Raw genomic sequence first — 15,811 nt, forward strand, 5'->3', positions numbered from 1 at the left:
CACGCACACACACACACGCACACTGACGTGGTGGAAGAAACCATGCAAAGCACCAACCTGCTCATCAGGAGCAGTTGGGTGTCTCTTGCTCAAGGACACTTTGACTGTAACACGAGGGAGCGGTATAATGGAGAAACCTTTCCAGAACAAAATATTCCCAAACAGCTGCTCTACCTCACTGCTGCAAGCTTTACTAACAAAGTACTTTGTATTTTTTAACCTCTTTTCAATACGGTTGAAGTTCTTAATACAGGGAAAAAGAGATTTTTTATTTTTATTTTGAAAAACAAATGCAGCACGTACACCAGTTCCGGGATGTGTCACATCGAAGCCAGAATGTCGTAATACCGGTGCCCCCCCCCTGGGCCTCGAGCCACAGTATTCACACATGGCCTCCCTTATCATCTCCCAGACTCCTCTATGACTGTATGCAGGTCACAATGACCATCAGAGAGGAGATGGAAGAGAGAGAGAGAGATGGAGGGGGGGATCAGGGGGTCACACAGAAGGAGGAGGAGGAGCAGACGAGAGAAGCAGGACAACACATAAAGGGTCATCCCCTCCATTCCTCCATCTTTACCTCCACGGCTGCAGTGATTATGTCTTCATGATCCCCCCTAACACACTCAACTGGGACTGTGATTGAGGTCCTGGGGGACACACATGCACGTACACACGCACGCCATGGACTGTAGTACTATTAGGACATCAGCATTTTAGGATGCCGATTTTATGACAATATTTAACCATTTATTTTACTCTCAAGACAAACGTAGGCGATCTACAAGCTCACAACGCATCGCTGTGTGTTACTTTGTGTGCTTGAAGATCAGCTATTTTCAGTGCATGACACCAAGCGCGCAACTAAATATGAATCAGGCGTAACTAACTCCTATCCTAACCATATCCCCAGCCTCAATCTGTACCTACATGTTAACATAACTTCCCAATCTTTTTTGTACCATAAAATAAAAAAAGGACCAGGAAAATAGTCCTCAAAATATGTATTTCTCTCTTTTTCTACTATAGTTGAGGGCACACGCACACGCACACGCACACGCACATTCCATTATGCCTCTGATTTGGTCATTCATCATGTGACATAGAGGTCACATACATACAGCCAACACGTGTTTGTGACTGCCTGTGGAGCGTGTGTGTGTGTGTGTGTGTGTGTGTGTGTGTGTGTGTGTGTGTGTGTGTGTGTGTGTGTGTGTGTGTGTGTGTGTGTGTGTGTGTGTGTGTGTGTAAACTCACAGGTGACCTAGCATCTTGCTAAGTCTCTCAGGGTTGAGGGGAACCCCATTAAGATGTCATCTTACGCAGTCGAGGAAAGTAGCTGAGTACATGTACTCACGTACTGTACTAAGTACAATTCTGATATTTTTTTTAACAGTAGTAGCCTACAGAGTGTTGCTAATTTTCAATACTTTTACTTCTATACTTCACTACATCTCAGAGCAGATATTGTACTTCTTCCTGCACTACAATGATCTGAAAACCTAAAATCGGCAAGCTCCCGAAGTGTTGCATTGACACATGTTGTGAGCTTGTATATCTGCTATTTTCAAAAAAACTATTGAAAAATGTAGGTACATTTACTTTGGTATTGTAACTATACTGTAATTTATTTAATACATGACTTTTACTTGTAACTGAGTGTAAGTATGTAAAGAAATATAAGGTGAGAAATCTTCATCCACCACATACTGCAAGTGCACGCGTGTGTGTGTGTGTATGTGTATGTGTATGTGTATGTGTATGTGTATGTGTATGTGTGTGTGTGTGTGTGTGTGTGTGTGTGTGTGTGTGTGTGTGTGTGTGTGTGTGTGTGTGTGTGTGTGTGTGTGTGTTGGGGGTGGGGTACACATGCATTCAAATCAAATTTCCCTCAGGTTGGACACCTGTTCCAAAACGTAGCGTGAGTTGAAATCAAACCAAGAGACGATTTAGCCACTCGTGCCCTGGCATCCCTATTCTGGGATGCCAAATGTTTCTGACTTGTCCTTCGGCGTGTCACATGGGCACAAAAAAAGTTAGAAAACCACTGAGCCAAGAGAATCAAGCCATAGGCCTATAGGATAAAGTAAATCAAAGAGTTTAAATCTCAGGAATAAATGAACATAATTACAAACCTATACTCCTAAAAAACACATGTGACACAGGTAATTAAAAGAATTAAAGATGGTTGGTGAATGATTCATGAACACCCCACCCCCCCACACACACACACACACACACACACACACACCAAAGACATCATTAAGGATGCCTCGGCGTAAATGTATTATAATATATGCGCCGTTCAGACGAATAAGTAAAGCGCCTTGCATAAATGTGCTCCTATTAGGTAAGCCAACATAAGCCAACCTTGTAACTGCATACTTTTCTATAATTAATGCCATTCTTCATCGTACAAGTGCAAACGTAGTGATATCGTGCAAATGTAGTGAAAATAGCCAAGGGTTAGAAGGGTTTAAGAGTGTGTCTGTGGGTTTTATAAATATTGAACCAACCAAAAGTGTTAATCAGATCTTGTGACTAAATAACGACGACATTGATTGGATCCATTGGAAGACATGGGATCCTTTTTCCATTTCCTGAAAGGTTATGTTTTTAGGGACATACAAGGTTTCCACCTGAAATAATTAGATTCAGATTCATACTAAAAGACAAGATGACTCTCCTTTCTGAAAGGGTGAAGTCATTTAAATCCTGTGGATGATCCACATCCTGTGTGATGATGATAGGACAGCACTCCTGGGGAGATGTGGGTGGGTTGGTGAGGGGGGTGAAGGGGGGGGGGGGTACTTTTGATTTGTGTTTTTGAATGTTGTATACTGTGATTTATATTTGAATTATATTACATGGGTAGAATGTGTTCTGGATGTTTACCATGTTTGGAGATAAAAAAGGCACCCTTTTAGGCTGTGAGTGTGAACTTTTTACAGTATTGGTTCTCAAACTGGGGTCCGGGGAACTCCAGGGGTCCTTGGGGGGGGGTGTACCCGGGGGTCCCCAGCAAAATTAGTTAATAACGGGTCAAAATCATTTTAACCCCTTCATCCATAGTTCATACTTTGGCTATTCAAAAATAGCAGATCTACAAGCTCATAATAACGCGGCACAGAGTAGATCTGCTATTTTTGAAAAATCACGAAAATGTGTGCAAATCTTTCAATATATATATTTTTAAAGCGAACATTTTTCACTCAAATCTTTGCTTCTGGGGGGTCCTTGGAAGAACATATTTTGAGATTGGGGTCCACGGCCAAATACATATAATTGTGGGGGTCTTTGACATGAAAAGGTTTGAGAACCACTGATTTAAAGCCATCCACTGCATTATGTGTGACTAGACTGAGACTGGGAGGTCGGGGTTCGATCCCTGACCGGGTCATACCAGAGACTCTATAAATGGGACCCAATGCTTGGCACTCAGCATCAAGGGGTTGTTGGATATGGGGGGTAAGTCTCTGCTTCATACTAGCATCATGTCCAGGGGCTGTACTTGTACATCAAGCTGTCTCACGCTACAGAAACAGGAGATAGGCTCCTGCCCAGCATTAGATCTCAGAATCCAATGTCTGTCACTTAAGTGAAAGGATACCACCACCTAGTGGTGAACTATCATCATCACGCCTAAAACAAAGAGAAATGTCCCTTTTCTGTTTGTAAATATTAAGAGTTTTTTCAGTCGTTTTCATGAACATGAAACATGAACGTTTTCAGGCAAAACATTCACTGAACACGTAGGCTCAATACATCCATGCCAACACAATGCTTATCAGTATCAATTTAGTTAGTTAGTTAGTTAGTTAGTTAGTTTAGTTGTTTTTGCCACCCTGCCGTGCATAAGAAAACAAGTCTTCTTGAACACACACACCTTCTTTGTCTCTGAGATGTAGTGGAGTAGAAGTAAAAGTATTGAAAATTGGAAATACTCAAGTAAAGTTATATCAAAAATGGTATTTGAATACAGTACTTGAGTAAATGTACTTCGTTACTTTCCACCACTGCCTTTAGACACTTAGTCTTAGCTACAACAGATAATACTTTATTTAACCTTACCTGGTTTGAATTGTGCTCAAGAAGTACATTGATGATTGCCTATACGTCCATACTTTTGTTTTATTAGTTGTAACTTTTGTCCTAATCTATTTTATTTGTCAAACAGCAGCTGTTATGTGTTTGTTTAGAGTTGCCAGTGTTGCCATGTTTTGTGAGAGAAATAAGAAACGAGGTCTATGAAAACAAGCCCAAAAGAAGCAACTATATAATATAGTTGCTTAATTCTTTTGGGCTTGTTTTCATAGGCCACATGAGCACCTTAAACCTATATAGTACTATAGTGTATGCATCGGCTATTTGAAAATAGCAGATCTACCAGCTCACAATGCGTCGCTTGTAGATCTGCTGATTTTCAAAAAATCTTGCAATAAAAAGTGGAATATTTTGAATATTTTTTTTTTACATTCTAACAACACAAATGCTCCCTGGAACAACATTTTAATGAAAATATTTGAGAGCCACTGGTTTAAAAAAAATATTTTAAAAAATGGAAACAAGCCTAAATAAGCAAGTACACTTTAGAAACAAGCCCAAAAAACCGCAACCACCAATTATTACAAGCAACCCAAAGTCGCTTATAATAAGCCGACATGGCAACACTAACGATCTCTTATTTGGGTCTAGAAGGGATACGGAAACGGTGTGTGCGTGTCACCGGATATAGTAGGCGGGCTCTAGACCGGATCAGGTGGGTTTGATTGGGACAGAAACCATGGACAATCGATCACTCAAGAAACCTTACAACTCGTGTTGCCAGAATTTACGAGAGAAACAAGCATCCAGGGCTATGAAAACAAGCCCAAAAGAAGCAACTATAATAGAACACATGAGTACTTTAAACCTATATATGCATCGGCTATTTGAAAATAGCCGATCTACAAGCTCGTAGATCTGCTATTTTCACAGTGAAACAGTTTCAATACTTGTTTTAGACATTTTAACAACACAAATCTGGTACAGGGGTCCCTTGCACTGAATATTTGCAGGTGTGTGTGTGGGGGGGGGACGACAAATACATATTCATTTGGGGGTCCATGACATGAAAGTGTTTGACAACACTGGTTTAAACAACATCAGGAAGCAAATAAGCAAAATACACTTTAAAGTCCAGGCCGCACCAATGCAACTCCTTGCTACTGCCATTGGGGATAATGGATTCAAGCAGTTGCATGTTGCAAGGAGTTGCATTGGTGTGGACTGGCCTTAGACAAGCCCAAAAAAACGCAATGGAAACCCTCTGTGCAACATGTGTATATTATGAGGAACTGCATGGTCATAATGATTTCACAGAGCTTGCTAAAATAAGCAGTGGTGGAAGAAGTAGGCTTACTATTTTTTGTTTTACTTAAGTAAAAGTATCAATACTGCAATGTAGAAATACTCTGATACAAGCAAAAGTCCGGATTCTCCGGAATTAAAAATTGACTTGAGTATAAGTCCAAAAGTTTTGGTATCAAAATGTACTTAAAGAACCAAAAGTAGAAAGTACTCATTATGCAGAATGTCCCTTTTCACAAGTTTTCAAATGTATACAATATTTTGAAAATAGCCAATGTTTAAATAGGACTGCAGCGGTTAATGTATGTTTTGTAATAATAATCAAAATTCACAAAGTATTTAGTAACTAAAGTTTTCGAATAATTGTAGTGGAGCAAAAGTATAATATTCTTCCCTGAGATGTGGGGTAGAAGTAAAAGTATTGAAAATTGGAAATACTCCATTAAAGTAAAAGTACCAAATTGTACTTCAGTACTTGAGTAAATGTACTTACTTACTTTACACCACTGAAATTAAGCAGTTCCACAACCACCTGTGTGGTTCCTGTAGCTTGTCCTCGATGTAAAGAACATGAGAAGGTTCCCCTTATTGCTTGGCCACTGGTGATGAGCAGAGAGCATTTATTGGTCAATCTTCATTGGTACAGCAACGCAGTTGCTCTTATACCTTCCTGTTTCTTAACCATTAAAGGGATAGCACACCCAAATTGCTAAATAATAATTATTAAGTTTAGAGTGTTGAGATTCAAAATATAATGTCCTGATCAAGAATGGAAGCAGGGGTTACAAAACACAAAAAAAATCATACAGTAGTAGTGTTTGCTTCTGATGATTTGTTCAAATTGGCCCCTATAGCTTAGGGCCTGGTAGTCCATGTGTGCAAGGACCTCTGGTCCCTGGACCACTTGTATTTTAAGAAAAATATTTGAAAGTACATCAACCCCTTTGGGTTAGAACTGAAATTTGAGGGAAAACTGTGTATTCTGAAAGGGTTCACATATGATCAAGCATAACTGTATCCTATATATTAAAATTGCCCAGAGCAGTGGTTCTCAAACTTTTTCATGTCTAGGACACCCAAAATGATATGTATTTGGCCACAGACCCCCATCTCAAAATATGTTGTTCCAGGGACCCCCGGAAGCAAAGGTTTGAGTTACAAATGTTCGCTTTAAAAATTTATATATATATTCAAAGATTTCCACACATTTTCACTATTTTTGAATAGCCAAAGTATAAAATATGGTTAAAGTGGTTAAAATGATTGTGAAGCTAAATAAACACATTTTGCTGGGGACCCCCTGGTATCCCCCCAAGGACCCCTGGGGGTCCCCGGACCCCACTTTGAGAACCAATGGCCTAGAGGGTGGGTGGGCGGACCGACAGTGGACGCCACAAACGTAAAATCCGGACTTAATTGCAAGGCTCCGATGATCCGCACCAAACTTGGCACAAACACTGTTCAGAGGTCTGCAGTGATAATAGTCTCACCAGGGGCCACGTGTGGCCAAGTTAGGGGCCAAGTTAGGGCCCCCCAGGGGCCCACTGTCGCTCCAATCTCCACCAAGCGTGACACAAACACAGTTCAGGGGTCTACCATGACAATAATCTGGGGGCCTAACGTGGCCCCCCGAGGCACAGTGTGGCTCCAATCCACACCGGTGTTGATTTTGACAGCACATTTTTATTTAGTTTTAGTCAATAGTTTTTTGAATAAATTCCATTTAGTTTGAGTCATATTTTAGTCACCTGAAATGTTTTAGCCTTTGTGTAGTTTTAGTCGACTAAATATCATAAGATTATAGTCAACTAAATATACAGTTGATTTAGTCAACGAAAATGTATTTTGGCTGTGCCTTGATGGCGTCCTAATGGCTGATTTTACACTTGGTTGCATGCTGAAAATAGCCGATCTACAAGTCACAACGTATCGCAGCGCAACACGTTGTGAGCTTGTAGATCTGCTATTTTCAGAGGGCAACACCCACGCGCAACCAAACATAAAATGACCTGTCTTTTAGTTCTACTGGATCTCTTCTCCACTAGACCCATTTTAGTCTATCGTTTTTATTTGTTGACAAAATTGTTCACATACTTAGACTTTTTTAGTCTAAGTATATGGATAAAAACTAAGTCATCGTAGCTTAGTTTTTATTTCGTTTTTGTCAGTGAAAAAAGTTAGTCGACGAACATTTTCGTCATAGCTTTATTTACAAAATCCATACTGGAATACTAGTCACACAAAGAAAAACTAGATTGCGCGCGTGGTGGAGCACTACAGCAGTGTTTAACACTTCAAATGGCCATAACTGCACAATATAGGCCTGAAGATCTAGTTCATAATTTGGCAGAACGATACTTCTAAGATTTGTACTATCAATGGTTTTTGGTCCCATTGCCATTTGTAGGTAATCTTACTCAAGTAAATGTTTTATTCCTTATACTTTTAATGTAAGTATTTCTACAGTACATTGTGGTATTGATACTTTTACTTAAGTAAAGAATTTGAGTACTGTTTCCACCACTGGTAGTTGCGAGAACATAGGCGAGAACAGACGCTAACAAAAGCTACGCCCACTGCTTTGGAAACCAATCATGTGGCCATCTCCAATATGAAGAAACGTCCTGAAGACGTTGGATTGGTTCTGTAATGGTTTCTTTCTTCTTCTCTTTTTTGAAAACTCTCACATTGTTTCCACCCAAAACAGAAAAGGCAAGAACAACATTCAGTCTGGGTTTGGAACAAAGTGAGACAACATCATGCGTTCTCAAGTGTGTTGCACGCTAATTACAATTTGCTGTGGTACTGGCTGGAAGTTTGAAGGCGGCAGAAATGTTAAACAGTCGATAGTAACTCGTTTCATGTACGCTCTCTACTTCCTGATAGTCACCGTCGTCTGCGTGGGCATGATGACTGTGGAAACGGCCCTGAAGGACATTCCTGACTACCGTAAAATGTGTGAGCAGTTTTCTGCAGGAGAAAACTGTAAGACTCTGGTCGGATACTCTGCTGTGTACAAGGTGTGTTTTGGGATGGCCTGTTTCTTCCTGTTCTGCTGTATTTTCACCCTCGGGAATGGAGAGCTGATGTCCACAATGGTTTCTGGTTGCTGAAGTTCATTGCTCTGGCGTTGTGCTGCACTGGAGGCTTCTTCCTCCCCAATGAGGAAACCTTTATGGAAGTGTGGCGCTACGTTGGAACCGTGGGTAGTTGTTTCTTCCTGATCATCCAGATCATGTTACTGGTGAAGTTCGCTCACAAGTGGGACGCAAACTGGAGTTCTGAGGGCTCCCCGGGGTGGAAGGCAGCTTATGGGTTTGCGACTTTTTTGTTAATCAGCATTGCCGTGGGAGTTGTCGTGTTCATGGCCGTGTTCTACACCATCCCTGAGCCCTGTCTACAAAACAAAGTGCTCCTGGGACTCAACACCATTCTCTGCCTGGCTGTGTGGATCTTCGCCGTCTACCTCTTCGTCCAGAAACTGCAACCCACCGTAGGTCTGATACAGACAGGAGTGATCAGTGTCTATGTAATGTATCTGACCCTCTCAGCCTTCTCCAAAAAACCCAGTGAGGAAGGGACCAACGTGAAATTGAATGTGACACACATTAATGTGTGTGCGTTCCCGTTAAACTCCAGCTCACACATCGACAAGGACATTGTGATCGCCGTCGCGATTGTTATCCTGATCGGCTCTGTGCTGTACTCCAGTTTGTCCTCTTCCACTAACAGTAGTTTAGCAGCTCTGATGGGGTCTTCGGACAATGGAACAGGGCCTGGGGGAGCTGGCTTCTGCTCTTGTTTTGGCAATTACACAGATGACACAGACGATCCCATGTACAGCTACTCTTACTTCCACTTCATGTTCTTCCTGGGATCTCTCATGGTCATGATGACCATCACCAACTGGTTCCACTATGAGAACCATAAGATAGAGAACATTGGGGAAGGGAGCTTGTCTGTGTTCTGGATGAAGATGATTTCCTGCTGGGTTTGCCTCTTCATCTACTACGTGAAACTAACCCTAACGCCTCCTATCACGAAGTCTGAGAGTTTAACTGAGCTAACACCTACAGAATAGCGGGCCTTATTAGCAAGGTCTATGGCTATGCCACCTACTGCTATACTGTGTGTGAGTGAGTGAGTGAGTGAGTGAGTGAGTGAGTGAGTGAGTGAGTGAGTGAGTGAGTGAGTGAGGGACGGACGTGTGTGTGTGTGTGTGTGTGTGTGTGTGTGTGTGTGTGTGTGTGTGTGTGTGTGTGTGTGTGTGTGTGTGTGTGTGTGTGTGTGTGTGTGTGTGTGTGTGTGTGAGAGAGAGAGAGAGAGAGAGAGAGAGACAGAGGTTGAAAATGTGCAACCCACCTGAAAATGTATTTTCTGTTTATTACAGAGCTGGTGAGATGGAGGGGACACCTCTTTACTGAACAAACACTCTGTAGCAATGATTACTATCACCATATAGTGCATATATATAGTGCATATATATAGTGCATATATATATATATATATATATATATATATATATATATATATATATATATATATATATATATATACACACACAGTATATATATATTTTTTAATATTGTGATGTCATACATTAAGGTACCATATCGGTCTATTGTGATTCCTATGAATAAGCCTATACTTAAAAATAATATATTCCTATCTCATTTATCAGACTTTGATCCCTCTGTCTGCCTGCCCATCCCTGCATGGCCAAGGCCATGCATTTATTAAAAAAAAAAGATCTAGGCAATATAATTGTTCTTTATGGCTTATTTGTGCATTTTAGTGAAATTAACTAAAAAGTAACAAGTAATAATCATTCTACACAGACAGTAATATTGCAAGTAATATCGCACCACTTTAAAATGAAGGTAACTATAGCATTTATGTAATATATTGAAAATTGAAAATGCATATATGACCTTTCACAAACATTGATCATGTGTGTGACAGGCATAGGTCACATTTGAAAAAACATGTTTTACCTTTCTGTGTTCACGATAAGAGTCTGTATGTCTGTCAGTGTGGAACTGATTTCTGTTCTCATAATAAACAGGGATTTTTAATTGCGGACTCTTACTTGTAACAAATTATTTCTATATTGCAGTATTGATACTTTCACTTAAGTAAAACATTTGAGTACTTTTTCCACCACTGCAAGCATCTAACCTTTTATTTAATGAGTGTTAATGAGCGTGTGAATCGCGCCGTTAATATGGATATAATCAGAAACCTGATCATCTATAAACATACGTCTATATAAACATACTTGTGTTGTTAAGATGAGATCCAGTGCCACTATTGATTTTCACACAGAACTGCACAAGTAATTCATGTAAGAAGTCAAATACGTAATGTCACCAATAAATATTACAAGAGGAAGTTTTCACAACTTTTCAAAATGTAGTGTGTTTTTTTATTTAGAAAAAAATAGGGAAAATAGAAGACCTTCAAGATCTCCTGAAAATAGCCGATCTACAAGCTCTCATGGTGTGGCTTCAGTGATCACTGTTCTTGCCTCTGTTCTTTTTTTCTGAACATCTCTGAACAGATGTGAAAGGCATGACAGTCATACTGTACTGTAGACCATTGGTTCTCAAAGGGGGGTCCGGGGCCCCCCAGGGGTCCCTGGGGGGTACCAGGGGGTCCCCAGGAAAATGTGTTAATATAGCGTCACAATAATTTTTACCACTTTAAACATATTTTATACTTTGGCTATTCAAAAATAGCAGATCTACAAGTTCATAGCGTGACACTTCGTGCCGCGCTATGAGCTTGTAGATCTGCTATTTTTTGAAAAATCCCTGGCACAAAATATTTTTGAGTTGGGGGGTCCGCAGCCAAATACCTATCATTTTGGGGGTCCTTGACATGAAAAAGTTTGAGAACCACTGCTGTGGACCACCTTGGGCCAGGTGATGTATTATTATATCTGCCATGTGCAGTGTTGCCAGATTAAGTGAGAGAAACAAGCAACCAAGTCTAGGAAAACCAGCCCAAAAAAAGCGACTATGGGGCCACATGAGCACTTTAACATATACATCAGCTATTTGAAAATAGCCGATCTACAAGCTCACAACGCGTCGCATCGCGACGCGTTGTGAGCTTGTAGATCGGCTATTTTCAAATAAAATCTTGCGGGGAACTTATAATAAGCAGATCTGGCAACCCTGGCCATGTGTTGTTTCCAAGAGAGACAGTTAAGGGTTGATCAACTGTCTGAATGTGTTTAATCTTTACCATGTTTACAAATGCAAAAATGTGGGAAAACTATTTTCTTTTTTGGAATATATATTATTATTATGCTATTATGTTTTTTCAATGTCAGTATACATCTAAAACAATCCCCCAGCACATACACACAAAAATGTATTATTATTATTTTATTGGTGATGGTGATAATTCACCACTAGGCGGCGGTACTGTAACATGCTATGACACCACCATGAGGACAGACATGGACTGAGCATATTTTCACTGAAAAGACTACAATGGAAATAAGCTTTGATTGATTGATTGAATATTTTATTAGGCAAAACAAATGAAAACAGCACAATTACATTTAAAATACTTGGTCTAAAAGGTCCGTCCAAAAAAAGTCCTTGCGGTCTTGTTTCCATTTACCATTGAGCTCTCAAGCTTTTTATTTTATTTTGATATATAGACCCCTTAACAGACGACGTCACACTGGTTGCAAGTGTCATACTGCGCAAGCGTCAAACCCATTCTGTCAGGTCTCGCTAGGGCGCGTACCACGCAGCACTAGCCAACACATAAGAGGGGGTTGGGGTGCGCACCCCGAAACAACAGGTTGAGAATTGATTGTATGAAACAATCACCTGTGCATCCAGTCTCAATGTTGGTAAACACATAATTGGTCTATATAAAAAAAACTATTTTCACAATTTTTGCCTCTTTCCTATATAATTTGACAATTTGGCCAATGTTTGACCAGTTTTTATAGGAGCCTATAGTTTGTTGATTAGCCTACTTTTGATGCAGCTATGGTCTTTTTTCTTTTCTTTCTTCCTTTTTTTTTTAGGTATTAAAAAGGTCTCAACTGTCACTCAACTGTCATCTAAGGACCCCCCCCCCCAAAATCATATGGGGGTCCCGACCCACAGGTTGAGAACCACTGGTCTACAAAATGTACCTTATCATCATATTATGATGCAAATGGAAATTGACACACATGCAAAATGGAGCATCACCGGACACTTAAAGTGGCATTTTCACCATCACACCCTATTGCACACTGTGAGGTGCCAGACTGTTAGCACGTACACCACATTTGGACAACGTTAGCTTTCAGTAAAGGGAAGTGCACACACACACACGCACACACACACACACACACACACACACACACACACACACACACACACACACACACACACACACTCTGCCTTGTTTCCACCAGGCTGGCGAAGGCCGGAGACTATGTTCTATCATATCTGGCACATTTTTTATATTCAATTCTAATTGGCTACGATTGGCTTCCCAAGTTTGCGGGCCCTGGGTAGGCAACCCGACCTGCCGAAGACCTGTGCTCTTACGAGCACACTTTTCTTAGCCTCGATCTCCCAGGCTTTTATTTTTTATTTTTGCTCAAAAATAAGAGCCTGGACCGGCCTATTGGCGTTCCTGGAATAGGAAGTGTTTCATTTCTCCAACCAACCAGAGTGCAGTGGGCGTCGCTCCAAATGTTGTGCTGACGGGGCGGGGGTTGACGGACAGATCGGTGAACCAATGGGATCTCACGGAATTTTACTCCGGAGATTTTGAACCCGCTCCTCTATGCCAGATATATCAGACACGCTAGGATAGCCTACACTTTTCTAGTTTAACACTGTTTTCCCCCAGATAGTCCATGGGCCAGATTTCTCTATCACTAAAAGTGGCAAAGGTTACTTATACTTTTTGAGAGGCTCTATGTCTGCAGATAATCCAACTGTATGACAGAATGGAAATCTTTATTTAAACTAAATAAATCAGGTACAAGTAGGCCTACACCATGCAATATGGGCCCTTCAGCTACAGCAGGGGTGCCCACACTTTTTTAACTTGAGTTCTACTATTGAAATTGCCAGCTCAAGGTGATCTACCACTCGCGCGTGCATGAGTGGTAGGCATGGTGGTTTTTGTTAGTTTCTTTTCCGTTTTTTGGTTACTTTATTTCGGTTTTAGGGTTAGGGTCAGGATTAGGTTATTACCAACCAACAAATAATTATTATCCCATTAATGAAAATACTTAAACATTTACCTATGGGGGCTAAATAACAACATTAAGGCATTAGGACTGTTTCAATATTTTTCCTGGCGCCCCCCCCCATTTAGCGCCGCGCCACCGTTTTCTGCAACAGCGCCACCTAGAGCCTTTTTTTTTTTTTTTTTTTTTCAGGGGCATTGCAGGTGGTCTACCTGCGCAGCCTCTGCGGTCTACTGGTCGATCGCGATCGACGTAATGGGCACCCCTGAGCTACAGTATGTGGGGAGAAAACCAAAAAGCAAGTTCTATCCTAAACCCTGTTCATGAAGACCCCATTATGTTGTTCTCCACCTCTGTTCTGCCTGGATGTGGCCCCTCCGTCATATAACATAATACATACCAATTGACTGAATGCTCCTTTAAATATGTTTTAGTGTTAGGCTTTAAGTGATATTCTTTAGAAAGAAGAGGAAGTCCGCACACTGTTGACGCTCCAGCGACCACAATTTTATTTATATTTAAGGCTCACAGCACACTGCTGTGAGCCTTAAATATACATCAAATTGTGGTCGCTGGAGCGTCAACAGCGTGCGGACTTCCTCTTCTTTCTATGGTGTGTATTTTTGAGTCCAGCACCTGCATCCCTTTTTGTTCACAAGTGATATTCTTCTCATGAACTATTAGTTTAAGGCCCACCTCTTGTGAAATATTTGATTTATTGTAGATATTATATTGTTATATAGTATTATCATCTAGTTTTCAAGAAAGACAAACGTGTGTGGTTTTATAAAATGTACCTTCTCATCATATTATGATGCAAATAGAAACTGCACACACATTGCACACTGTCAGTTGCCAGACTGTCAGCACACCACCATTTGGACAACGTTTGCTTTCAGCAAAGGGAGGTAAACCACTTGCAATAAGGAACATAACATATTATGTAGAGCAGGGGTCTTCAACGTTTTCAGGCCAAGGACCCCCTAGCTGAGAGAGAAATTAAGCAGGGACCCCCCTCTATATTGTATAAAATTGTGTTTCAGATAAACGTTTGCTGCTCTTTTTTCCCTCTACACGCCTATAACTCTTTAGCCAACAATAGCAGGTCTACAAGCTCACAAGGCGTTGTGAGCTTGTAGATCTGCTATTTTTGGCTAAAGTTCTCCTCAGAAAAGGGATGCTATAGGGTTCAAGTGGTCAATGTAAAAAAAATCTAGAAAAATCCTATCACACAAAGATTTGGCGGACCCCCTATAGTAACTCTGAGGACCCCCTAGGGGTCCCGGACCCCCTGTTGAGGATCCCTGATGTAGACGGTATTTACGCACATATTATTTTATTTTTTTATTTAACATTTTATTTCCCGCGGGGGAACTTCGGTTTTCAACTTCATCCAGCTGAGTGCCCACAGAGGACCGGTTACCTACAATTACATCAAGAAAAAAAAACAATGTGCACAGAAATGCAATTAAATGAAATGTGAATGATCATTTTTCACATTTATGGTGGGAAATTCATGTTACTTAATAGTAATCAATTAAAGTTTTTTTTTCGTGAATTAAAATGCTGTGCTGCTATGACTACTGAATTCCCCAAGGGGACAATAAAGGATAAAGGGAACAATAAGTGCTGTGAAACACTAGCAATATGTAAAGTGGAATATGGAGTTACTTACAATAGCCTATGGAATACTGTAAAATAGATTATGTTTTTTCCAGGTTAGAATAGATTTTTAAAAAAAAAACTGCTTCAGACTTTATGGCCAATGAGCTTGTCTGATCACCACGTGGTATAGCTCTTTATATGCAGGATGTGGTCTTTCATGACACTACTGCAGTCAAAAACATCGGCACATTCATACTCAAGTGTTTTTCAGGTATGGTCTTATAAATGCATAATATTGGGATATTTGTGATGTTGATTCTCAGCACTATGCCTATTTGTTTCATGTTAATGCTGCAATCCAGAACTTATTGTAATGAAAATAAGTTATTCTAACTAATCTTGTATGATAGAGGATGTCATCACCATGACAATATTACTAGTGCATGTCAACAAAAATGATTTAACTGATTTTAAAATGAAAAAAGTGCATTAGCAACACTAATTTAGCCGCCATTGAGCAATCAGAATTATGCATTCAAAACCAAGCTGTGTAACAATATCAATTAAGCGTGACTTTTCTCCAATGTATGTATAAAAAGTTATGAATAATCATACTACCTCAAATACAATTGATTGAGT

General features: G+C 40.3%; 1 pseudogene across 1 annotated transcript; it reads left to right on the forward strand.

Annotated features, from left to right (window-relative positions):
- The first annotated feature begins 8,108 nt into the window (after nt 1-8,108).
- On the forward strand, nt 8,109-9,430 carry LOC308105182 (serine incorporator 5-like; annotated as a pseudogene). The gene has a single exon. The product of its transcript is annotated as a serine incorporator 5-like (transcript).
- The last annotated feature ends 6,381 nt before the right edge of the window (nt 9,431-15,811 follow it).

This window comes from Gymnoscopelus braueri (assembly GCF_963280865.1).
Source record: "Gymnoscopelus braueri genome assembly, chromosome: 17".
Classification (NCBI taxonomy): Eukaryota; Metazoa; Chordata; class Actinopteri; order Myctophiformes; family Myctophidae; genus Gymnoscopelus; species Gymnoscopelus braueri.